The 25,047-nt window shown below is 49.6% G+C and overlaps 1 protein-coding gene and 1 long non-coding RNA gene across 2 annotated transcripts in view; both read right to left on the reverse strand.

Moving 5' to 3' along the window:
• The window catches only part of NAV1 (neuron navigator 1), a 252,307-nt gene extending 236,463 nt beyond the window's left edge, over positions 1 to 15,844 (reverse strand). The window contains exons 1-2 of the mRNA XM_038748717.1: positions 15,393 to 15,844; positions 8,039 to 8,133 (exon numbers count right to left, since the gene is read on the reverse strand). The gene's annotated coding sequence lies outside the window, so the exon portion shown is untranslated. The remainder of the gene's footprint in view (positions 1 to 8,038; positions 8,134 to 15,392) is intronic.
• Positions 15,845 to 15,855: 11 nt separating this feature from the next.
• The window catches only part of LOC119930404, a 40,867-nt gene continuing 31,675 nt past the window's right edge, over positions 15,856 to 25,047 (reverse strand). The window contains exons 2-3 of the long non-coding RNA XR_005451829.1: positions 18,516 to 18,615; positions 15,856 to 16,241 (exon numbers count right to left, since the gene is read on the reverse strand). This is a non-coding gene — a long non-coding RNA (uncharacterized LOC119930404). The remainder of the gene's footprint in view (positions 16,242 to 18,515; positions 18,616 to 25,047) is intronic.

Consider the following 25,047-nt stretch of genomic DNA (forward strand, 5'->3'; position numbering starts at 1 on the left):
GGAGGATATGGTATCTCTCTCCTCTTCCTGCCTGCCTGAGCCACAGGCTATATGCCACCCTGCGGCTCCCTGGACCATTAGGGAGGCTTAGCTGAGAGCCCGCCAACCTCAGGACTCCTGGAATGTTCTCCTGGCTCTATACCTAGGATGCTGTGTGTTTGGAGGCAAACACTGAGAAGCAGCATGTCTAGCGGTTAAAGCACAGCCCTAGAAGTCAGAAGGACCTGGATTCTAATCCCAGCTCTGTCACCTTCATTCATTCATTCAATTGCATTTATTGAGTGCTTACTCTGTGCAAAGCACTATACTAAGCAGTTGGGAGAGTACAATGTAACAATAAACAGACACATTCCCTGCCCACAACAAGCTTACAGTCTAAAGGGGGAGACAGAAATGCTGTGGGGTTGGGGGAAGATGAATAAAGGAAGCTAGTCAGGGCAGTGCAGAAGGGAGCGGGAGAAGTGGAAAGGAGGGCTAAGTGAGGGAAGGCCTCTTGGAGGAAATGTGACTTCAATAAGGTTTTGAAGGAGGGGAGAGTAATTGTCTGCGCCAGCCACTTACCTTGTCTGGGCCTCTGTTACTGTGAGTCCCATGTGGGATATGGACTGTGTCTAACCTGATTAGCTTGCATCTACCCCAGCACTTAGTACAGTGCCTGGCACATAGAAAGCACTTAATAAATACCATTAAAACAAACAAAATTTCTTTCTCTGAGTTCCAATTTCCCCCTCTGGAAAATAAGGAGGATGAATCCTAGCCCTTGATGCACGTGCCCAGAGAGACACAGAGGATGAGCGACAGGTGATGCCAAATCGGAAGAATCCTGATTTTTAAGTTTTGCCCCTCTTCTTCTTTGGGCTGAGAAACGCCCACAGGTTAAAAAGCTACATCCTGTCCCAGCTGGGTTCCACATGTGCTCAATATGTGTGTTGCCATGGTAACTATTTCCGACACCCCAGCTGGGGGGTCCGCCTCCAATCAGTCTGGTCCTGGGCTTTACACGGCACCCGTGGCTTAGGATCAGCTTGGGCCAGGCCCTGCCCAGCTCGGTTGCTATAGCAATCACCACATGCAAGAGAGAGACGCGTGGCAGGCAGTGAGGAGAGATGCAAAACATGCATGTGTGAGAGTACGTGCATGTGTGTATGTGTGTGCGCGTGTGCACATGCATGCCTCAATGGGTCAGAGGTGAATAGAGCTGACAAGGTAGCAGCCTAGGAGCTCGAGGGGGCAGAAAATTTCCATAAAAAGAGTGGAGCAGGATAGATCAAACTCAAAGCAATCAGGTTCTGTGGCTTCTTCTCTCTCTTCTCCCCTGCCCCAACCCTACTCTGGCTTGTGCCCTTTGCTCTGATTAGACAGCCCTGCTCCTCAATCTTGCCAAGGACTCTTCCCTCATAACAAGTCATCATGGGAATCACTTTTAGTGCCTAAAATCCTGACCCAAGACTGAGCCAAACCATGACCCTCTCCTGCACAACACTACCAAAATCCCATTTCTTCAGTTAGCTAGGAGGCGGTGAGTCCAGTGGGAAGAAGAGAACAGCCACCACCACCTTCTTTAACCACCTTGAGATGGAAATGTGTTCCCAGGTCCCCATTAATAATTAATGAGATTAAATGGAGTAGTGGTTAACTGCTTACTTTGTGCCAAGCACTGTACCATGTGCTGAGGTAGATCCAGGATCGTCAGGTCCCACATTAGGCTCACAGTCTAAGTACCAGGGAAAGCAATATTGACCCCGTTTTACAGATGAGACTACTGAGGAACAGAGAAGTTAAGTGATTTGCCCAAGGTCACACAGCATAGTGGCAGATCCAAGATTGGAACCCAGGTTCTCTGACTCCCAAGCCTATATTCTTTCCACTAGATCATGGCTGCTCTTCGTGGATCCCCCAGCCCATAGGATGGACCCTTTCCCAGGAGTACGTGGGTTTGGGGTCCAATCCGTGGGCACCCTGGGCTGTGATAATTCCACTTGGACTTCAAGGGGTTGCCTAGAATTGGCCCTTCTCCTAGGCCCCCGAGGCATGGAGAAGTGAAGTGACTTGCCTTGGTGGCAAAGAGGGTGGGGATGCGGGAGGGGGAGAAAGAGGGAAGAAAGGAAGTTTTATTAATCAATCAATGGTATTTATTGAGCACTTACTATGTACAGAGTACCACACTAAATGCTTGGGAGAATACAATAGAGTTAGTAGACACAATCCCTGCCCTCAATAAAGGAGGTCAGACAGTAAAAGAAAATACAGATGGGGAAAGCAACTGAGAGCCAAGTCATGTCCACAAGTGCTGTGAGGGATAGGGTGTGGTTGAGTATCTAAGCACTCAGGAAGTGAGGATTCAAATGCATAGATGACGCAAAATGGTGTGGCACTAAGAGTGTTTTTTATGGTATTCGCTAAGTACTTACTATGTGTCAGGCACCATACTCCATTCTGGGCTAGATACAAGCTAATCAATTTGGACACAGTCCAAGTCCCACATGGGACTCACAATCTTAATCCCCATTTTACAGATGAGGTAACTGAGGCCCAGAGAGGAAAGGAAAAGGAAACAGGGAGAGAGAAGGAGGGAGGGGAGAGAGAGACAGAAAAAGAAAGCCTGAGAGTAGAAGCAGTGTAGGGTTCTTAAAGGACCTCACTGTTTGGACCTGAGTGTCTTGGGAGCTCTGAGGCAAATCCAAACTCTTAGGGAAGGGACTCTACCCCCACCCCTGCATTTGGCATCCTTAAAGGGGAATTGATGGCAGATCTTACCAATCTCCTGGAGATCCCAGGATGGAATCTCCCAATTCACGGGGTGGGTGGGCTCCTTTCACTCCCTATCACTTTCCTTTTGGATAGGGACTTCCAATGGTGGGACCCTAGGAAATTGGGTAATTCCCCCAGAATGCCTCTCTCTCCATTCTTTTCTTTCTAACCCCTACTTGCCCTCTTCTCCTCTGTGAACACCAGCTGAGAGGCAGCAGGAGAAGATCCTTGTACCTTTAGTATCTTGTCCCTCCCCTCACCAACACAGGTCTTCCCTGCTCCTCCTCCACACCAAGAGGCTGTGGCCTGGTGTGTCCATACCGCCCAGTCTCCTCCCTCCTCCCCAGCCCCTCAGCTAACACCTACAACATCAGCCACTGGCCTCAGCCCCTTCACAGGTCCCACTTGGGTGGGCACTGGGGGTGCAAACAGCCCCCAAGAGGTGCTGTCAGCCGACTGCAGAAAGTCTGTGGGAACAGGCAGGGAATGTTTGTCCCTTTTCTTCCTGAAGGGACCATTTATGGCCCTTCTCTGTGCCCCACAGACTGAGGACCTGGGCATTGATTGTGGCCAGATGACCTCACTCCCTCCAGGCACGGAACCCCAGTGTCCAGCACACATCTGGTGGAGTGGAGAACCCAGGCCCCGCCTAACTCCCTTCTTTCTCCCACGGTTGGTTCCCCCCAATGCCTCAACCACGCCCCAAACCCCAAGGACCTTCGCCTGCCTCTCCCACCACCCCCTTGGGGCACTTTTGATGCTCTCATTTCCAAATGTCATGAAAAGCATACTTGTTGGATTACACCGTTACACAGAACAGGCCAGACAATTAAAACCAAGTAGGAAAAGAACAAACAGCTCGGCACCAGGAAAAATCTCCTCACTGTCAGGTTCCAGGCCCCCTCTGCAGCACCCCGCCGGGATCAGAACAGGGACAAGAATCCTGTTCATCCCCAAGGACCAAGGAAAGACCCATTGCTCATGGGTCCGCTTCATTCTGCTTCCAAACAGGCCCAAATGTCTAAATCATTTACAAATATGTGTAAAGCCCAAGGAAGTCTTCTAAATGCTTCTCCCTGTGGACACACATTTATTATGGGCAAATTGGAAGAGTTCCCTGTTTCCTCCAAATCTAATGTGCACAAGAGTTTATTTTTATATGGTTTTCATTTCACTGATATCCACAAATGCTGCCAAATGTAACTCATTCCTTTTGCCTAATCCATCAGTAGATACAGACTGTCAGTGTGGGTCTGTCTTGTCTCCCTAGCAGATTGGCAGGTCACGGAGGACAGGCACCCAGTCAGCAAAATTACAAGCTCATTGTGGCAGGGAATGTGTCTGTTTATTTTTATATTGTACTCTCCCAAGTGTTTAGTACAGTGCTTTGCACATAGTCAGCCCTCAATAAATATGATTGAATGAATGAATGAACCAATCAATAGCCCTTTCCCTAGCAGGTACCCCAAGATAATAGAATAGAGTTCTGCTCTCTGTAGGAGTTCTGGGCAGACCTGCTAAGCTATCTGAGACATCCCTACTGAGCACCACTATAGGTCTGAGTTGTGCTGAGTTTTCAAGGCAATCATGGATGCCATGTCTTGTTTTGTCTTTTATCTCTTCCAAAGTGTCCCGGTCCACCCGAGCTTATCAGGAAAATTCAGGCCTGAAAATACTGGAATTGCTTAGAAAGTATACTTCTCTAACATTGGTTATAGAAGCATCATGGCCTAGTGGGGGTTAAAAGAGTGGAGTTCTAATTCCAGCTCTGCCACTTGCTTGTTGTGAGACCTTAGGTGAGTCTCTCAACTTTTCTACACCTCAGTTTCCTCATCTGAAAAATGGAAATTAAATACCTGCTCTTCCTCCCCATTATATTGAGCCCCAAATAGGACAAGGACCATGTCCAATCTGCATGTATTGTATCTACCCCAGTGCTTAGCACATTGTAAGCACTTAAAACACTACAATTATTATTATTATTGTTGGTGTAGATGGGGCCTTTTTGTGTTCCCCTCCTCCAAATAGGAGATATTGCCTCCTCTCATCTGAAATGAGATGGAGGCACGATTGTAGTCAGAGCTCTCCCTCCTCTCTCAGCTTCAGTTCGTCCATTGGCAAACTCAAGTCCTCCTTCACATGAGCCTATTTCAAAGCAGTTTGTTGGCAGTTGGTCAGGGGAGCAGTGCAATCTGTGATTGGCTGGTGGCAGGTACCATCCTCTCTCACAATGAGAAGCTCTCTACCGGGTCCTGTTTCAGGGGGAGGGAGAAGGGGGGAAGAAGGGGGAAGAAGGAAGAATGCCTGCCCTCACAGCCAGATGCCAGGCCACTACAGTTCTGGGGAGTGGCAATGTCACTCTGATCCGGAGATTCCAGTTCATGGATTAAATATCCCAGCTCGGGGCACTAAGCCAATTGCTGCTGCTGCTGCTGCTGATGATGATAACAATAATAATAATAATAACAATATTTGTTAAACACTTACTATGTGCTAAGCATTGGAGCAGATACAAGACAATCAGATTGGACACAGCACTTGTCTCTCATGGGGTTCACAATCTATGGGGAAGGGAGAACAGGTATTGCATGCCCATTTTACAGATGAGGAAACTGGGGGACAAATCAATCAGTTGTATTTATTGAATGCTTATTATATGCAAAGCACTGTATTAAGCACTTGGGAAAGTACAACAGAAGAATTGGTAGACATGTTCTCTGCATGGAGAAGTTAGTGACTTGCAAAGCAGGCAAGTGGCAGATCCGGGATTCGCAGGCAGAAGTTCAGAAGCAGCATGGCCAAAGGACAGAGCACAGGCCTAGGAGTTAGAAGGACGTGGCTTCTAATCCCGGCTCCATCATTTGTCTGCTGTGTGACGTCAGGCAAGTCACTTCACTTCTGGTCTCAGAACCTCATCTGTAAAATGGGGATTAAGACTGTGAGCCCCATGTGGGGCAAGGGCTGTGTCCAACCTGATTAGCCTGTAACTACCCCAGCATATAGTAGAGTGCCTGGAACATAATAAGTACTTAACAAATACCATTTTTAAAAAATGTAGAAGAATTCATTAATCTGGAGAAATTGGTAATAGGCTGGTGCCTGGTGGATACTGAGGTAGCCAGCATCTGGTTCTGAGTGACCATTTCATCATCATCAATCATATTTATTGAGCGCTTACTGTGTGCAGAGCATTGTACTAAGCGCTTGGGAAGTACACGTTGGCAACATATAGAGACAGTCCCTACCCAACAGTGGGCTCACAGTCTAAAAGGGGGAGACAGAGAACAAAACCAAACATACTAACAAAATAAAATAAATAGAATAGATATGTGCAAGTAAAATAAATAAATAAATAAATAGAGTAACAAATATGTACAAACATACATACATATATACAGGTGCAGTGGGGAAGGGAAGGAGGTAAGATGGGGGGATTGAGAGGGAGACGAGGGGGAGAGGAAGGTAGGGGCTCAGTCTGGGAAGGCCTCCTGAAGTAGGTGAGCTCTCAGTTGGGCCTTGAAGGGACCATTTAATTGATCGGTGCTAATGAGGGGCTGCTTATAGTCAGCTAGGAGACTGTCAGGTAGATGCAGAGAAGCTTCCCCCACTTAAGTCCCCTCAGGCCCCACTCCAGGTTGGTAGGGCAACCCTGGCTTCTGGCCAGCAACCTTAGGGCCAGGGCCAGATTCTCCTGCCTAGGGATGGGGCCAGCAGGGCCCTTCACCGTGATCCCATTAGTCAACCAATGGTTGTTGTAGAGATTTATAGCCCAGGAGAGAATCAAGTTGAATTCTTGTGCACGCACTTCTGCTTTTCTATCTCTTTCTGCTTCTCAGATTTGTTTATCTATCCCTGCCCGGCTTCCCGTCTAGTCTGTCAGCTCCTCGAGGGCAGAGACCTTGAATAGTCTCCTGTCTCTGTAATTCCCACATTGTCTAGAACAGTGCGTGCATGTGTGTGTGTGTGTGCGCGTGCGCATGCACATGCGCACGTGCGTGCACCTATCCTGTTTCTCTCACAAGGTTGTCAGCCCATCAAAGGCAGAGATTGTCTTTTCTCCTTCTTCCTCCTTCATAATTCCCGGGAAAAAGGTCTTGTGCATCATGGTCACTCGGCACATGCCAGGGCAGATAAACCTCATTCCTATTCAGTCTTGCTCCTCCAAGGGAGGAGGGATGAATGAATCTCTTTGGCAGGGAGGCACTTAATGCTGGTCCCTGACAGAGACAAGATAGCAAAGAGCCCCTTTCTGTTTGTTCCAGCTCAGGAATGAATGATTAGCTGTGTGACCATCCCAAACCCTGTCTTGCTGCAAACCTCTAGTCATTCAGGCCTCTGAAAATCCTTTCATCAAATCCCTAAATAACATTAATTAGCGGCTGCCCAGTTTGATGGAGATTATTAGCCCTAAACCACCGTGGCAAACACATGAGGAAGTTATTATCCCAACACAATTGTAAATATAAAAATAGAGCAATACATACTTTCCTAGTTACAACATTGATGCTTTCTAATTTTTGATGGCTTCACCCAGCCAGTAACATTTGGTTCCCTTCCGTCCTTTCTGTGCTCTCTTTCTTCTGCATTTGCATTTGTTTGGAAAGAAAACGGTTTTCACACAGACTATTCTGCTGCTTTTAATGGGAATGAAAGTGTCGGAGTTAAATGTGTATACACACCCGGCATTTTCACCCGCCCACAACTACAGATCTCAGGCCCGTCAGCCGGATTCAGAACAGAAAGAAGTGGTGTAGAGATGTGCAAAGAGAGAGAGGCAGACAGACCCATAAACAGGGGCAAAACAGGTGCAGAAGCAAGACCCCCCCACCAAGTAACCCACTTGTCTGGGCAAGTAATGGGAGCTGGGGGAAAGATTTGTGTTGGGGGTCCTGGTGGGGTTTGTACCCACTGATGTGACTCAGGCAGAGTCCGCTCTGCCTTCTTTACTGGCAAGAACAAATTCAGCCTTCAAAAAGCAAGTAGCCTTCTTGCCAGGTTGCTGGGTGATTATCTAGCAGGCTGGTTTCATCCAAATTCCTCCCCAGTCAGTGAGGAATCCAAGCTAAGAACAGCAATCAGGCATACCGGTACATTTTTGCAAGGCTGAGTGATGGGTATGACTTGGAAGCTCTCACCAAACAGAATCGAGCTGGCTGAGGTGGCAATTCAACTGGAACCTAGTTTGGCAATGGGACATCCTGATGGGGAAACCTTCTGCAGAAAGGAAGAGTTTATCTCCTTTCCTCATTGTTCCGCTCCCGGGACAGACTTCTCAATCTTGACTCACCTAAGCTTTGGAGGTCATCATCAGAGGGGCTGCAGTGGTCCTCAAGGGCAAAGCTGTCCAAGGAGGCAGAGTTGGGGTCCTTGTCTGCCTGCAGCCTGTGGGACAGAAAGAAATGAGCGGTGACCTTTGGAAACCCCAGAAGTGCTCGGAAGTCCCTCTGGGCCCAAAAGGAAAATCTCTCTTGACTTCCAGGCACTGGTGGGAGAGAAAAGACAAGAGCATATCACTAACATTTCACTCTCTCTTCTCTTGCCAGGCACTGCTGGGAGTCCAGTGGAAAGAGCACTGCTCTGGGAATCAGGAGACCTGGCTTCTAGTCTCACTTCTGCCTGTAATTATGGTACTTGTTAAGTCCAGCACTGTACTTCAAGTAAGTACAGCATCAAGCACTGTACTAAGGTAATCAGGTTAGGCACAGTCTCTGTCCCTCATGTAGCTCACAGTCAAATGTGGAGGGAGTAGGACTTGATCCCCATTTTACAGATGAGGAAACTAAGGTAAACAGAAGTTAAGTGACTTGCCCAAGATCACACAGCAAACAAGTGGCAGAGCCAGGATTAGAATCTAGATCCTCTGACTCCCAGGACCATACTGTTTCCACTAGGCCACACTGTTTCCCTGTAGCTGGAGAACTTGGGCAAAGACCGCCACATATACTTTTCAGTGTACAGCACCCCTGCTCGCTTTCCCACTTGTTGCACTCTGTGCCCAGAGGGAACACTCCCGACAGGGATGAGAGAGCATGCGTGGTGCTGGGCAAGCCACTAGCACTAGAATCAACTCCTGAAATTCATCCATCATTCTTGATGGTAGACTCAAGAAGCAGCAAGGCCTAGTAGATAGAGCATGGACCTGGGAGACAGAAAGACCTGGGTTCTAATCCTGGCTCAGCCACTTGTCTGCTATGTAACCTTGGGCAAGTCACTTAACTTCCCTGGGCCTCAGCTTCCTCATCTGTAAAATGGGAATTGAGACTGTGAGCCCCACGTGGGACAGGGACTGTGATCACCCTAATTAGCTTGTATTTACCCCAGCGCTTAGTACAGTGCCTGGCACCTGGTAAGTGCTTAACAAATACCATAAAAAAATCCATCATCAGCAGCACCTGCTGTTGGCTGTGTTCTTGAACAAACTTTTGTAAACTCTTGGGCCATCTTTACAGCTCCAGATAAACCTGCCTCTTCACTCCAACCCAGGAAAGGTTGGCAGAAGAGCTTGGGGCACTAATAATAATAATAATAATTATTATTATTATTATAGTTGTTGTTATTAAGCACTTAGTATGTGCCAAGCACTGTCCTACGTGGTGGGGTAGATACAACATAATCAGGTTGGACACAGTCTCTGTTCCACATAAGGCTTACAGTATGAGGGAGTGGGCAGGGAATGTGTCAACCAATTCTGTTGCATTGGACACCATCGAGTGATTAGTACAGTACTCTGCACAAAGTAAAAGTGCTCAGTAAATACCACTATTGATGATGATGATGATAACAAGTATTTCATTCCCATTTTACAGAAGAGGAAATTGAGGCACAGAGAAATAAAGTGACTTGCCCAAGGTCACACAACGGAAAAATGACACAGCAGGAAAGACCGCTGAGTCACTGACTGACTTGCTCACTGAAAGCTTCCACCCGCCAGGGATTTCTGTTTTTCTCTGGCCTTCCCCAATCCCAACAAGGCTCCCAATACAGCCCATTCTTCTAGAATAGAGAGGGCACATTCAGGACAAATCCTATAGTAAGGAAATCTTACATTATGGATCGCAGACCTACAAGCAGCATGGCCTAGTCGAAAAAGCACGGGCTTGGGAGTCAGACAACCAGGTTTCTAATCTCATCTTGGGCACTTGCCTACAGTGTGACCTTGGAAAAGTCACTAACTTCTCTATGCCTCAGTTTCCTCATCTGTAAAATGAAGATTCATTACCTTCTATTTAGACTGGGAGCCCTATGTGGACAGGGACTGTACCCAACCCGATTATCTTACTGCTTAATACAGTACTTGCCATATAGTACATGTCTGTAATTTATTTATTTATTTATATTAATGTCTGTCTCTCCCTATAGACCGTAAGCTTATTATGGTCAGGGAATGTGTCTGTTTATTTTTATATTTTACTCTCCCAAGCGCTTAGTACATTATTTTGCATATAGTAAGCACTTAATAAATACAATTGAATGAATGAATGAATGAATAGTAAGCACTTAACACAGTCTACAATTCTTAATTCTAGACCTGGAGCAAAGCTATTGAGGGAGGGTGACCTGGCACACAACTGTCTCTTCCAACATCAGGTTCTATTCTGAGCAATGGCCCACATGGGAAGGAAGCCCCAAATTCCCCAAGGGCGTTTCTCCCCAGAGTAGAAGAACCCATTGCCTGTAGGCCCGCCGACCATCCTCCTCTGACCCTGGGCCCACCAGGTCTCCCCTGTGGTTGAGTTCGTGCCCTGAGGGAGGCTCAAGTTGCCAGGCGTCGGGCAGAACCCACCCTGGCTGTTGTCCCTGATGGCTCTGGCGCAAGTCATATCCAGGCAGGGTCGGCTGTGGCAGCTGCAGGGAGTGAGGTGGCTTTGGGCTCTGGCCCTGAGCGGTGCACAGACTGCTGAACACAACACAACCCTGCAATTTGCCCCAGAACAAAAGGCTGCCAGCATTTTATTGTGGGCAGTGAAGCTGCCCTCCTCCCTCCCTCTGTCGCCAGCTAAATGGACCCTTGGAACCATGGCTGGGGTGACGGGGCAGATGGGCAGGCAGAGTGAGTGAGTGAGTGAGTGAGTGAGTGAGTGAGTGTGTTTTGGGAAGGGGAGGGAAGAATGCTCTTTGCTATCCTCTCCCAGAATGGGAAAAGGGCCATGGGACAGGCTCCTCTATGGCCACCTGATTTGTCTCTCTACTGCTTTCTTTTCCGACACTCCCTCAACTCAGACTGACCTCCTGATCCCTGTCCTCTTAGCTGCTGCTCTCCCTCTTCCAAGAAGCCCTCCCAGATATGGCTGGTTAATTAATTAATGATGGTATTTGTTAAGCGCTTACTATGTGCAAACCACTGTTCTAAGCGATGTCAGGTTGTCCCACGTGGGCCTCACAGTCCACAGTCCCAAGCCCGTGCTCTTTCCACTGAGCCACGCCCATTTGGCTGACCCTCTTGCTTTTCCAATATGCGAAGCCCTTGGTTTTTTTTTTTTAAAGATTTATTCAACTGTACATTCAAGTTTTTACTTTGATGACCACATTTCTAAATATTTTTATGCCTGTCTTCCCTATTAAGGTGTAATAAATCTGTCAATCAATCAATGTTATTTATTGAGCCCTTACAGCATGCAGAGCACTATACTAAATGTTTGGAAGAGTACAATAGAGTTGGTAAACAAATTTCCTGACCACAAGGAGCTTACAGGCTAGACAGGGAGACAGACATTAAAATAAATTATGGATAAGGACATAAATGCTGTAGGGTTAGGGGTGGGAGGAATATCAATTGTGGGTAGGGAGAGAATCAATTGTTTCATATTTCCCAGTGGGTGCTCAGTTAGATACTATTGCATAGAGAAGCAGCATGACCTAGTGGCAAGAGCATGGGCTTGGGATTCAGAGGATGAGGGTTCTAATCCCGGCTCTGCCACTTGTTGGCTGTGTGACCTTGAGCAAGTCACTTAACTTCTCTGTGCCTCAGTTATCTAATCTGTAAAATGGGGATTAAGACTGTGAGTCCCACATGGAACAACCTGATTGTTGCATCTACTACTTATCAAATACTCCAATTATTATTATCATCATCCTATGACTAATGGTGTAGTTTGGGAACTTAGAGTTGCCAGAGAGACAGAGTATCTCACTGTGAGTAGCACCAACCTGAAATCCAGAGCACTAGTATAATGTATTTATTGAGCGGTCTGGTGTGTAATAGAGAAGAAGCGTGGCTCAATGGAAAGAGCCCGGGCTTGGGAGTCAGAGGTCAGAGGTCATGGGTTCAAATCCCAGCTCCGCCAATTGTCAGCTGTGTGACTTTGGGCAAGTCACTTCTCTGTGCCTCAGTTACCCCATCTGTAAAATGGGGATGAAGACTGAGCCCCACAAGGGCCAGTCTGATCACCATGTATCCTCCCCAGTGCATAGGACAGTGCTTTGCACATAGTAAGCGCCTAACAAATGCCATCATTGTTATTATTATTATTATTATTATTATTAATAGCACTTGTGTATATATGTACATATCTGTAATTCTATTTAGTATTATTCTCTGTTTACTTGTTTTGATGTGTACATATCTATAATTTTTTTTATTGATATTGAGGCTATTGATGCCTGTTTACTTGTTTTGATGTCTGTCTCTCCCCTTCTAGATTCTGAGCCTGTTGTGGGCAGGAATTGTCTCTGTTGCTGAATTGTACTTTCCAAGCACTTAGTACAGTGCTCTGCACACAGTAAGCACTCAATAAATACGATTGAATGAATGAATGAATCTACCCTAACGCTTAGAATAGTGCTTGGCAAACAGAAAATGCTTAACAAACACCATAATTATTATTCAGTGCTTTAGAACAGTGCCCAGCACTTAGAAAAGTGCTCTGCGCTTAGAACAGTGCTTGGCACATAGTAAGTGCTTAACAAATGCCCTCATTATTGTTATTATTATTTATTACAGTTGATGTGAGGGCAGTGCTGCCCTGCAGGGGAATGGACAGGTTGACCTCCTGAAGCCCTGGCAGCCTGGGGAATCTATGGTTGGCTGCTCCATATGCTCTTGGAGGAGGGCTGGTTTAAAGATGCCAGGTTGTGAGGGACAGATTTCCACGAAAGTTGGAGATTTGGCACTCCTGGAAAGCAGATGGGCCTTCTGGGGAATGTGGGCCAGCAACATGAACCATCCAAAGTCCCGTGGTGTCAGCAGAGAGTCAGTCCTCCCTCCTTCCTCCCCCAGCCACTATGTCCCTGGCATTCCCCACCTGCCCATGCTCCTGGGCCTCCTGGGTGTCTTGGGTTCGGCTGGGCCAAGGCCCTATGGTCTCTGGGCTTCGCCATCCCCCAGGCCCGCTGGGTGGGGACGATCCCAGGCTGTGAGATCTGGCCAGTAAGCTCAGGGTGTTGGCCTCATTGAGTGGCAGACTACACTGGTGGGGTGCTTAAGTAGCGGCCCTTGGCCAGGCAAGGTTAGTGATCAGGCCCAGAGCCGAGGAGCAGACGGCTGAAGCTCTGAGTGCAAATTCTGAACATTGCTCACTGCCACCCACACAGATTCTCTAACCTTCAAGCATTGATGCATGCCAAACCCCCTCCCTACAAAGCCCCTCCCCTTCTTTGGATCCCACAGTGACCCACCCCTCCACCTTTCTCAAATCACCCTAGCTCCACCCCTCCACGTCCCCCCTTAGGGATTTAGGCATGATGGGCCTTGTCTCTGGCTAATGGGCCTTGTCTCTTTGGCTTTATAGTGCCTGGTGGGACATCTCATTGGCTTTCATCTCTGGGTTTTGGGGTCATTTTCTGTATTTGCTTATGGTTCTCCCTGTGAAATTTTCAGCTTCCTGGGGTCAGGTGTACCTTGCCTCAGTGGGCCTAGGGGCAGCCATGGGGAGGAGGTGGGCAGATCTACTCAGTGAAGGGGGTAAAAAGAGGCTGTAAAGTCCTCTGAGGCCATTCAGAACCTCTGGGCAGCAGAACTGTTTGGACTGAACCAGGAAGTGGCAACAGTGGGGGCTCCCCTGCTGTCCAGCCTCCCAGGGCATCCAGCCCCCGGGCCTGGGGACAAAGTGGTACTGGACAGGCTAACTGGGGACAAGGCATTTGTGGCTGCTCTAGCTAGGGTGGTGGAAGTCTGCCTCCCCAGATGAAGCATCCTGTTTAAGCTGACCTGCCTCTTCCTCAAAAGGTCAATCAATCATATTTATTGAATGCTTTTTTATATTTGTTAAGCACTTATTATGTTTCAGGCACTGTACTAAGTGCTGGGGTAGATACAAGGTAATCAGGATGGACAGAGTCCCACATGGGGATCACAGCCCTAATTCCTTAATCCACATTTTACCGCTGAGATAACTGAGGCACAGAGAAGTTAAGTGCCTTGTCCTAGGCCACACAGCAGACAAGTGGCAGAACCAGGATTTGAACCCAGGTCTTTTGGACTTCCAGGCTTGTGCTCCATCCACTAGGCCACATGCGTACTGTGTGCAGAGCACTGTACTAAGCTCTTGGGAGTTGGCAGACATGTTCCCTGCCCTGGGAAAGGACCTCCTCTCCTCGTTTAGTCCTCACTGACTCCATCTCCACCAGCAGAGCAGGCAAGGAAACAGGGCCTCAGGCAAGGAAACAGCTGAGGACACATGAAGAATAGAATGAAACAATGTGAGAGAGAGAGCAAGGTGGCTCAGGCAGGTGGTTGGTATCTGGGCATACTTGGGTGCTTAATAAGTATAAGTGCTTAGTACAGTGCTTGGTGCATTGAAAGAGCTCAATAAATATGATTGAATGACTGAAGGGGAGCCTCCCCAACTCCAAGCACAACCTCACTGTACACCAGCCCCACCAGGTCACTCAGCCACCGTGTCTGATGGCCCTGCCAAGGAGGACCCCTGCCCAGGGAGTTTGAATTGAAGATCAAGCCATCACTGCTTTGGACCCACAGCAGGCCTTCTTGGGCCCACCTGCATACCAGGGGGCAAATCACCCGACTGCCCAAAGACTGCCCCAGGGGGAGCTGGAGGTTTCTCTCTTCCTGCCCTCCACTGGCCCAGGCCTCTCCTGCCCAGGGCCGGGGGCCTCCCTCATCCCTACCAGAGCTCTGAGGAAGGACATAGTAGGGCGGTCTGCACTGGGTGGTGGGGGTCCTTGTGGACTTAGAGGGTCCTCTGGTCCCTGAATGGCAAAATCTGAGGGGGGCAGGGGGAAAGAAGATCCTGAGCTGGCTGACAGTGAAGGAAGGGCAATCTCTTTAAAAAGTGACCCTCCTCATCTGTGGAGGCTGGGTTACAGGCTGCCCACCCAGGGGCAGGAGATGGACAAGATGGTTGGCCAGTCCAAGGAGGAGAGTGTTTGGAAGGTACCCACCTCCGAACAGCTGCCCCAGTCCCACTCCCCCACAGTCCTCCGTCTCCTCCCCATCCCCACCCAGCCTCACAGACCTCAGGCTTGGGCTAACTCCACCTAGAAGTCCCTGGGAACAGGTCTTCTGAGCTTAGTGATGTTCTGTGCAACATTGTGAAGGGGTGAGGTTGGAGGCAGCCCAGAGGGGCTGGTGCTCCCAGAGAAGAAAGCTCCCCCTCTGGCCCCTGATCCACAGGAAGTCTGACCCTGGCCCTGCTCCCCCATCCCAGCCCCCCATCACCTGAGCCACCCCCACACCAACTCACCTGTACTGGAAGGGGGCCACCGTGGCTGTGACCGGGTGGCTTTGGGAGGGGGCTGATGAGAAGCTGATGGCTCCAGAGGCAGGGATGGGGCCTCTACTCCTTGCCGGGCTGCCATTGGCCGACCATGAAACTCCCAGGTCCTCTGGCTGATCTCTGTCCTCGGGCCCCAGAGGCCTGGGCTCCCCAGGGATGGGCCAGTTCCCCTCCTTCCAGTCCCTTCCTGGGCCGTCCTGGGGTTTTAGGGCAGCCACCAGGCCTTCGGGAGTCACTGGGCAGATGGAATCACCTTGGGGGCTGGATCGAGACGTTCCCCTTCCTGGGATCTGGGGAGACCAGACGCCCTCAGAGGCTCTCTCCAAGCACTTCTTCCTGCTTCCGGCACCCCGGCCCTCTCCGGCCTTCTTGGCCCCACCTGTACCCCTGGGGGCCACTCGCCGGACAGACCAAGGGCTGCCCTGGGGGGAGCTGGGAGGGCCTTCACTGGCCTCTTCCCTCCGGCTCTCAATCATCCCCGGCCTCTCCTGCCCGGAGCCAAGGGCCTCCCTCAGGCCCGCCGGAGCTTTGGGGGAGCCCTGGCCCCTGCTGGCCTTGGGGGAAGATGCAGCGGGGCCTCCCGCCGCCTTTGCCAACCGTGAGGTGGGTCCGGGCGTCAGGCCGCTCGGTCGTGGGCGCAACCTAGGTGAGGCTGCCGGGGGTTGGAGCTTGCTCTGGGAGCTGCTGGCCCGGGGCACAGGGATGGAGGAGGCAGCATAGTGAGGACGGGATCCAGCATCCACGTTGGCTGGTCCATGCATCATCATCAGCGGGGCCGCTGCTAGGACCGGACCAGGCCCAGGCCCGACAGTCCTGCTGGGAGAGAACACAAGTGGGATCAACCTTTGCACCGGCATCCGCCACCAGCAAACCATCCCCAGCAGTCTCCACCCCACACTCAGACTGTTCATCCTCTGCACAACACAGGGCCAAAACGGGGCTCCATTCCCTCATCCTGAAGCTGGTCAGCACAGAGCCAAGGGGAAGGATTCCTTCCCAGTCTGGTTTGTCATATATGTTCCCTCTGGACTGTAAGCTCATTGTGGGAAGCAGCGTGGCCTAGTGGACAGAGCACACGCCTGCGAGTTGGTTATATGGACCTGGATTCTAATCCCAGCTCTGCCACATGCCTGTTGTGTGACCTTGGGCAAGTCACTTCACTTCTCTGGGCCTCAGCTGTAAGATGGGGATTAAGACTGTGAGCCCCATGTGGGACAGGGACCGTGTCCAACCCAATATGCTTATATCCACCCTAGTGCTTATAAAAGTGCCTGGCACATAGTAAATGCTTAACAAATGCCGCAATATATGTGGGCAGGGAACATGTCTACGAACTCTGTTGTATTATACTCTCCCAAGGACTTAGTGCCGTTCTCTGTATGCAGTAAGCACTCACTAAATACCATTGATTAATTGACTGATTTTTGCACCCCAACACGGGCAATGGTGGTTCAGGGAATGGCGTCCAAATGGCAATGACTCACGTCCAGCCAGTGGACCTCAGGGACACCCCACAACCTCCACCTCCGCTGCTAGCGAAAGGCAGTGTGGCCTAGTGAAAGTCAGGGCCCTGGGCTACACATGTGGTTTGCCCCTGGGTCAGTCAGTTACTCCAGTTTCCCTGGCTGGAAAATGGACAGAAGATTCTCTTCCCCGAGGATCGGAGTGAGGAGTGGTAGTGGTAGTAGTAGCAATGGCATTCATTGAATGCCTACTGAGTGTAATGCACTGTATTAAGTGCCTGACAAAGAACATCAGAATCTCAAGAGCTAGCTGTTCCTTGCTCAAAAGAAGCTTACAGTCTAATAGGGGACACTGACATAAAAATATTTACACTCGTTGAAATCAAGGTAAGGGGAACAAAGGCCGTCTTTCTATTCAGTCTTCTGGATCCTTGTCCAATGAGCAACTTCCAGGTTCCTGGATGATGATGTTCATGGTATTTATTAAGCACTTACTATGTGCCAGGCACTGCACTAAACGCTGGGGGAGGAGCAGGGGGAATAGAAGCAAACTGAGTTAGACACAATCTCACATCAGGCTCACAGTCTTTATCCCCATTTTACAAATGAGGTAACTGAGGCCCACAGTCACAGAGCAGACAAGTGGCAGAGCTGGGATTAGAACCCATGACCTTCTGACTCCCAGACCTGTGCTCTATCCACTAGACTGCACTGCTGGAGGCAAGAAAAGGGAATTGGAAATGCTCAGGCTTTGGCAGGGTCAGATTGGTTTGGTGCTCAGAACACCAAGTCTGAAAGGGCTGCTGGTGACTGAAAGCAGAGCAATTTCTTCTACCCCATAACCACCTGCTGCCCCATGAGGCTGGTACACGGGATGTGGGATGGCCACGGTAGAAAAACACTGAAGCATAATTATCCTCCCATGTCACCCTCCCGCTCTGTGAGGCTTGGCCCTCCCCCTGGCTCTGCACCCCTCAGTCTCACAGTCGCTGTCAGAAAACAGACCTGCCAGCCAGCTGGTCGCTTCCTCTGCCCCCCACCCCCTGCCACCGAGACAGGGCTCAGAGCCAGCTAGCAGGAATGAACTAGCAGGGAGGGGCCACTGAGCCCAGTGCGGATCAGCGAATGACTAAAGTCTAGACTGTAAACTCATTCTGGGCAGGGAATGTGTCTGTTTACTGTTGTACTCTCCCCAGCACTGAGTAGAGTGCTCTGCACACAGTAAATGCTCAATAAATATGATTGAATGAATGAATTATGGGATGAGGGGAGTACCAGGGGAGTCCTAGGAGAACATGATAGAAGCACTAAGGGAGCACTAGAGGAATGCTTGGGCAGCACTATGGAAATGCTAAGGGAAGGCTAGGGGTATGCTAAAAGAGCACCAGGGGAGGGCTAGGGGAGCACTAGAGGAGTACTAAGGGAAAGCTAAGGAAGAGCAAGGGGGTGCTAGGGAAACATCAGATGAATATGAGAGGAGCACTAGAGTATCACTAGGGGACCTCTAAGGGGGCACTAGGGGAGTGCTAGGGGAGCACTAGAGGAGTGGCAGGCGAACACAAGAGGAGTGCTAGGAGAGTGCTACCCTCCCTGCATCAGGGAGCCACAGCTCCGGTCACAGCCTCACCTTCAGGCCAAGGGGTGGAGGTGGTGTGTCAGGATCTCTCTTGCCACTGGGGCCAGCTGGTGATGGTCTAGTTGCTGGTTGGCTCTGTGGTGGATGAAACCTGCCAAGGAATTCAGATGGCATCATTGATTTGAAAATGGTCTCACAGACACCGGAGTGAGCCCGGAGATATTCACCCAGAGGAGACACTGACTGCTGGTCCACATTCCCACAGGGCTCAGTGAAATGGGCTTCAACTGCAGCAAAAGAGAGTTGGATTAGACCCAAGGAAGAACTTCCTGACCATCGGGGAATTAGGTACTGGAACAGGGTATTGAGGGAAAGTCATCAAAAACTGGCCAAAGGCCCACTGTCCGAGTAGTTTAGGGGTTCACCTTCCTGGAGGCAGCGGGTTTGACAAGATGACCTCTTGATGGCTGGTCCAGACATCAAGACATGTAACTCTATGGTACTCTCCCAGACACTTAGAACAGTGGTCTGCACAGATTAAGTGTTCAATAAATGCCATTGACTGATAAATAGATTCAAGGATTTGTCCTTTTTCACAGCTTCTCGGATACCCTGGATTTATTACTTAACTTCCTTGGTCCTAAAAACTGAGTTGGGGTGAGGCTGTGGCAACTCGGGAGACTCTGGGGGTCAGGGTTAGCGAAGCTCCCCTCAGACCCTCCCCAAAGCAGCAGGTTAGAATGCGGCAAGAGGCAAGTCCTTTTCTGAGCCCCAGCCCCTGGCATCCAAGTCCTGGCTCCCTTGCCCAGAGTCCTGCCTCTCTCTGCATGTCAGCCACCACAACAGGATGGTCAGACCTGCTCCATCCGGAATGGAGATGTGAGCTGCCCGGGAGAGGAAAGCCAAAGCCAACCTGTCTCCTGACCCATCCACCACACCTCCCAGGCCCTGGCCCCTACTCCCGCTGGGGTCGGGATTTCATTCATTCATTCATTCATTCAATTGTATTTATTGAGCGCTTACTGTGTGCAGAGCACTGTACTAAGCGCTTGGGAAGTACAAATCGGCAACATATAGAGAATGGTCTCTATGCAACTACGGGCTCACAGTCTAGAAGGGGAAGACAAACAACAAAACAAAACAAATTGACAGGTGTCAATGCCATCAGAACAAATAGAATTATAGCTATATGTACATCATTAATAAAATAAATATCTCCGGCCTCTGGGGGCTCAGACTCTCAGGAGTCATGACAGAAGAAGCTGTGCTGGGTTTGTCTTTCTCACCTTCTGTTGTCCCCAACCCTTCTCCCTTCCCCAGCTCCTCCCCAAGTCTCTGCTCCAGCCCTTCCTGACTTCCTAAGCCCCTGACCCAGCCCAGCCCTACCTCAGTCCAGCCCAGCCCCGGCTCCTAGCCCCCAGCCCTAGTCCAACTCAGTCCAGCTCCTGGCCACTCTCAGGTCTGATGTGGGTGGGAGCTCCCAGTTCAGTCTTACTCAGCTAGAGGTTTTTGTTTCAATCTGTGGAAATAGAGAAGTGACCTTAATGAACTTTTTCACTTTTCTGTGTCACATGCTGCAAAGTTTCTGCTGCATGATGGCCTAAAGCCATAACCAATAAATGAGCACATGATCAATAGTTTGAGAAGCAGCATAGCCTAGTGGCAAGAGCCCGGGCTTGGGAGTCAGAGGACGTGGGTTCTAATTCTGGGTCTACCACTTGCCTCAGTTACCTCATTTGTAAAAATGGGGATTAAGACTGTGAGCCGCATGTGGGACAAGCTGATTACCTTGTATCTACCCCAGCGCTTAGTACATTGCTTGACACATAGTAAATGCTTAACAAATACCATAATTATTATTATTATGTAAGTGCATTCACTCCATTATTTTCCGATAGCTACATGTAGAGAATTCCTATCCACTCCTCCCCCTCAATTCACTCTTGCCATTCCTTGTAACTGTATGGATTTATGGGAGAGGACTGTTTGGGGATCTTCCTCATTAGACTGGACGCTCCCTGAGGGCAGAAATCCAGGTTGTCCTGCGGGACGTATCAGTCCATTCGAGGGTGCTCCAGCACTGATTTGGGATGCCAATCATTTGAAGCAGTGTAGCCTAGTGAAAAGTGCATGGGCCTGAAAGTCAGAGAACCTGGGTTCTAATCCTGACTCCACCACTTGTTTGCCGTAGGACCTTGGGCAAGTCACTTATCCGTGCCTCAGTTCCCTCATCTGCAAAATGGGGATTCAATATCTGTTCTTCCTGCTACTTAGAATGGGAGCCCCATGTGGGAACTAATTACCTTGCATCTACCCCAATGCTTAGTACAGTGCTTGGTACATAGTAAATGCTTAACAAACACCACAGTTGTTATTATTATTACTAGTATCAATAATAATAACAATGACAACACCCCCTAAGGTAGCCCACTGAGGTAGTCTTCAATCAGGCAGAGGCTTCCCAGGTGAGCTCTAGCTTCTCCTTCTCAGTTCTGCTGCTTTACCATTGGAGACTCAGAACACAAACACAGACAGACACACACATCATTCTGAATTCCAACCTTTCCTTCCAGAAATGGGAGCCCTGGTTCCTGCCTCCCCTGGACCTTCCTAGGGATGAGGGCCGGGGTAGGAGGGCTGAACTAAACCACTGGGGGAAGCTGCTTTGAGTTTTTCCACAGGACAGCCTGCCTCTGAAGGACCCCTTCACTTTCTCCTCTGATGCAGGGAAGGTGTTTCCTGTGCTCAGGATTAAACTCCGCATCAGAAAAGTGCTGAGCAGCTAGGTATCGATCGGCCTCCTGCAGAAGGAGTGACCACCTCAGCGAAGCAGGGGGGTCTACCCAAGGTCACCCAGGAACAACTGGGACGAGAACCCAGGTGAGCTGATTCTCAGGCCTTTGTTTCCTTCATGGCACCATCCAGCCCTGAGCATAGACCCCCACCTCCTCCCCACCTTCCTGTCTGCTCACATCCACCCTTTTTTACTCTTCTCCACGTAGTCTTGCTTGACTTTGCTCAGATGGAGTCACGTGGCTCCTTCAAACAGCTCCTGAGAAATGACTTTTTGGTCAGGCTCAGCATGAGTGGTTTGAATTTCAGCTGGGGCTGAGGTTTGGAGGGGCAGATGGGGAGAGGGAGACTGCCAGAAGGATGAGGTTCTCAGGGTGGAGAGAGAAGAGGAAAGAGGGAGACATCCGGGCAGTTTGACAAGCAGGAGGGTGTGCAGCTTGGGGAGAAGCTGTCAGTCTTATTTCTTCAACCAGCGGGGTTCCACACACAACTCTGCAGGTCAAGAGGGGCTCAGACTGCCCCCCCCCCCACAAGGCTCTGATCCAGAGAGCCTCAGACAGACCCCTTGGGCTCAGGTTCAGAGGTGCAGATACCATGGGGACAGAGAGAGCCAGTCCCTTTTGAGAAGCAATGAGGCTTAGTAGAAAGACCATGGGCTTGAGAATCAGAGGACCTGTGTTCTAATCCCAGCTCTGCCATTTGTTTTCTGTGCAATCTTGGGCAAGTTCCTTAACTTCTCTCTGCCTCAGTTTCCTCATCTGTAAAATAGGGATTAAGACTATGAGTCCCATGTGGTACAGGGACTGTGTCCAACCTGATTATCTTGTATCTACCCAGCACTTAGTACAGTCTCTGGCACATAGTAAGCACTTAATGAATACCACAATCATTATTATTACTATCATTAATAATAATCATAATGATAATAATCCTAATCCTTCAAGACTGTAAGCTTCTTGTGGTTAGGGGATGTGTCAGCAAACTCTGTTACATTGTAATAATAAAAATAATGTTGTATTTAAGCGCTGTGTGCCAAGCACTGTTCTAAGCGCTGGGGTAGGTACAAGGTAATCAGGGTGTCCCACGTGGGGCTCACAGTCTTCATCCCCACTTTACAGATGAGGGAACTGAGGCCCAGAGAAGTTAAGTGACTTGCCCAAGGTCACACTGCTGACGAGCGGCAGAGCCGAGATTAGAACCCATGACCTCTGACTCCCAAGCCCATGTTCTTTCCATTAAGCCACACTGCTTCCCAAGTGTTCCCTACAGTGTTCTGCACATAGTAAGCCCTCAATGAATAGGACTGAATTGTGGCATTTGTTAAGCATAGATTTTGTGCCAAACACTGTGCCAAGCTCTGGGGTAGAAACAGGATAAGCAGGTCAGACACAGTCGCTGTATCACATGTGGCTCCCAATGGAAGGGCAAGGGAGAGCAGGCCACCCCTGGATCTCCAAAGAGAGGGCAGAGGAGAAGGTCAAGTAATAAAACGAAGCATCAGCATGATCGCTCAAATTCTCTCAGCCAGCAAACTCCAAGAATTTCTGGCAAAAAAAAGTCCCTGAGGAGTTATTCTGAGAGAAATCAAGAGCAGAAAGGGGAGGGAAGAAAGCCAAAAGGAAGCTCCGCTATCTGGGCTCCATGGTCCCCATGGTCTCCACCTTCAATATGGGAAAAGGGACTGGATTCTGGGAGCTTCAACCCTCTTTAGTCCCCCACAGCCTCCCTGCTTTTCATTTATGTCCTTCAGTGACCCTCCCAAAGCAAACTCACACTCTCTGTTCCTTTCCTCAGTCCCCCAATCCGTCAGTCTTTACTGACTGACTGACTGGAGATAGGGGAATGGACAATATGATCTGAGGTGGAGGGAAGAGGAGTTCTTGCTTCCTCAAGGATACCGCTATCAGTTCCTGCCCCAGGGAGCTGTCAGTCTAATCCTGGCTCCACCACTTGCCGGTTATGTGACCGTGGGTGAGTCACTTTACTTCTCTGTGCCTCGGTTACGTCATCTATAAAATGGTAATGAAATACTTGCTTTTCCTCCTAATTAAACCATGAGCCCTATGTGGGACAGGAACTGTGTTTAACCTGATTATCTTGTATCTACCTCAGTGCTTGGTACCAAATAAGCACTTAACAAATACCACAGTAATTAGAAATAATGATGATACTTATTAAGTGGTTACTATGGGCCAAGCACTGCAGTGGATAGAAAATAGTCACATGGGACACAATTCCTGTTTTTTTCTGAGAGAAAAAGAACAGGATTTTCACCTCCATTTTCCAGCTGAGGAAGTGGAGGTCCAGAGAAATTAAGTTTCTCCAAGCTGGATCTAGGACCTGGGTCTCCTGGCTCCCAGGCCCGGGGTCTTTCCATTAGACCACACTGCCTCCCCACAGGGGAAGGAAGGTACCAATACAGATACATAGACAGGCAAAGGCAATAGAATAAGCCTGAAAAACAGAAGCCTAGACCAATCTCTTGCAGAGCTATTATAAGTGCTAAGCATAGCTGGAGGAACTGGAGTGATAGGGGAGAAGGGGGATCATGAGAGGTCATCTGGAAAGCCTTCCTGGAGGAGGAAGAAAGGGAGGGACCTGATTTGCTGAGAGGTGGGAAGGGCATTGCGTGTTGGGGGAAGCATCTCTTCAGGTTTTCCCCAACTCTCGCCACCCTTCCATCCTACAACCTGCCACATCTCTCCTGGGGCAAAGGGGGACCCAGCCCCCTACTTCCCCCTTCCCTCAACCAAGCAGCAGGATTTATTTCTGCCCCTATACATGTCTATTATTATTAATAATAATACATCTATACTATATTCCAAACACTGTACTAAAGCACTGGGATGGATACAAGCAAATCAGGTTGGACACGGTCCCTGTCCCACATGGGGCTCACAGACTCAATCCTCATTTTACAGAGGAAGTAACTGAGGCAGAGAGAAGTTAAGTAACTTGCCCCAGGTCACCCAGCAGACACGTGGTGGGGCCGGGATTAGAATCCATGACCTTCTGACTCCCAAGCCCGTGCCCTATCCGCTCAGGCCCTGCTGCTTCTCATGTTTAACCACGTTTCCAGGGCGCGAGAGGACTGCAGAGAGGGAGGAGTGAAGTCAAGGCTTTCTTGAGTGAGCGAGGTTCCCAGGCTCAAGGACGCCGCGGAGATGCGGGTTTCCCGGGCGGGGGGTTTATGGAGAGTCGTAGAGGGAGGGTCCCGGCCCGGCCTTCCCCGCCCCCTCCCCAGCGGTGCTGATAGGACAGCTCCCCTCCCATCCTCCCGCTCTTAAAGACCTGCCATAACAGCCCTTCCTCCCCTTTTTGCCAAAAGGCTTAAGGATTTTTACATAGGGGATCGGGTGGTTTTAGGAAAGGAGCCGGCGCAGAGCAGAGAACAGTCAAGCCGCAGGCTGAGAACCCTTAATTCCATTACCGACGCTAAGGCTGGCTGTGTGACCTTGGGCTTGTCACGATCTCTCTGAGCCTGAGGTACCCCCATCTGTCCAGTTGGCAGAATGAGCCCTAGTCCCTGGCTGCCCCCCCAGAGACAGAAGGCTGGCAAATGGGATAACAAATGGGAAAGCATTTTGAGCTCTTTGGAAACCAAGAAATCCCTAAATCGGAAGCATTTTACCTAAACCCCATTGCAACTCCCACCTTAAAGTAGGATTTACACATCTTCTCCTAAAAAATTTCTCCCTTCATTCTGATCCACTCCCTGCTTTTCACTCTGCAGCAGGGGGGCGGGGGGAGGTCTTAGATTAGATTTCAGAGCCAAATTCTTAAAAGCAAG

Source organism: Tachyglossus aculeatus, chromosome 7, assembly GCF_015852505.1.
Source record: "Tachyglossus aculeatus isolate mTacAcu1 chromosome 7, mTacAcu1.pri, whole genome shotgun sequence".
NCBI classification, from domain to species: domain Eukaryota; kingdom Metazoa; phylum Chordata; class Mammalia; order Monotremata; family Tachyglossidae; genus Tachyglossus; species Tachyglossus aculeatus.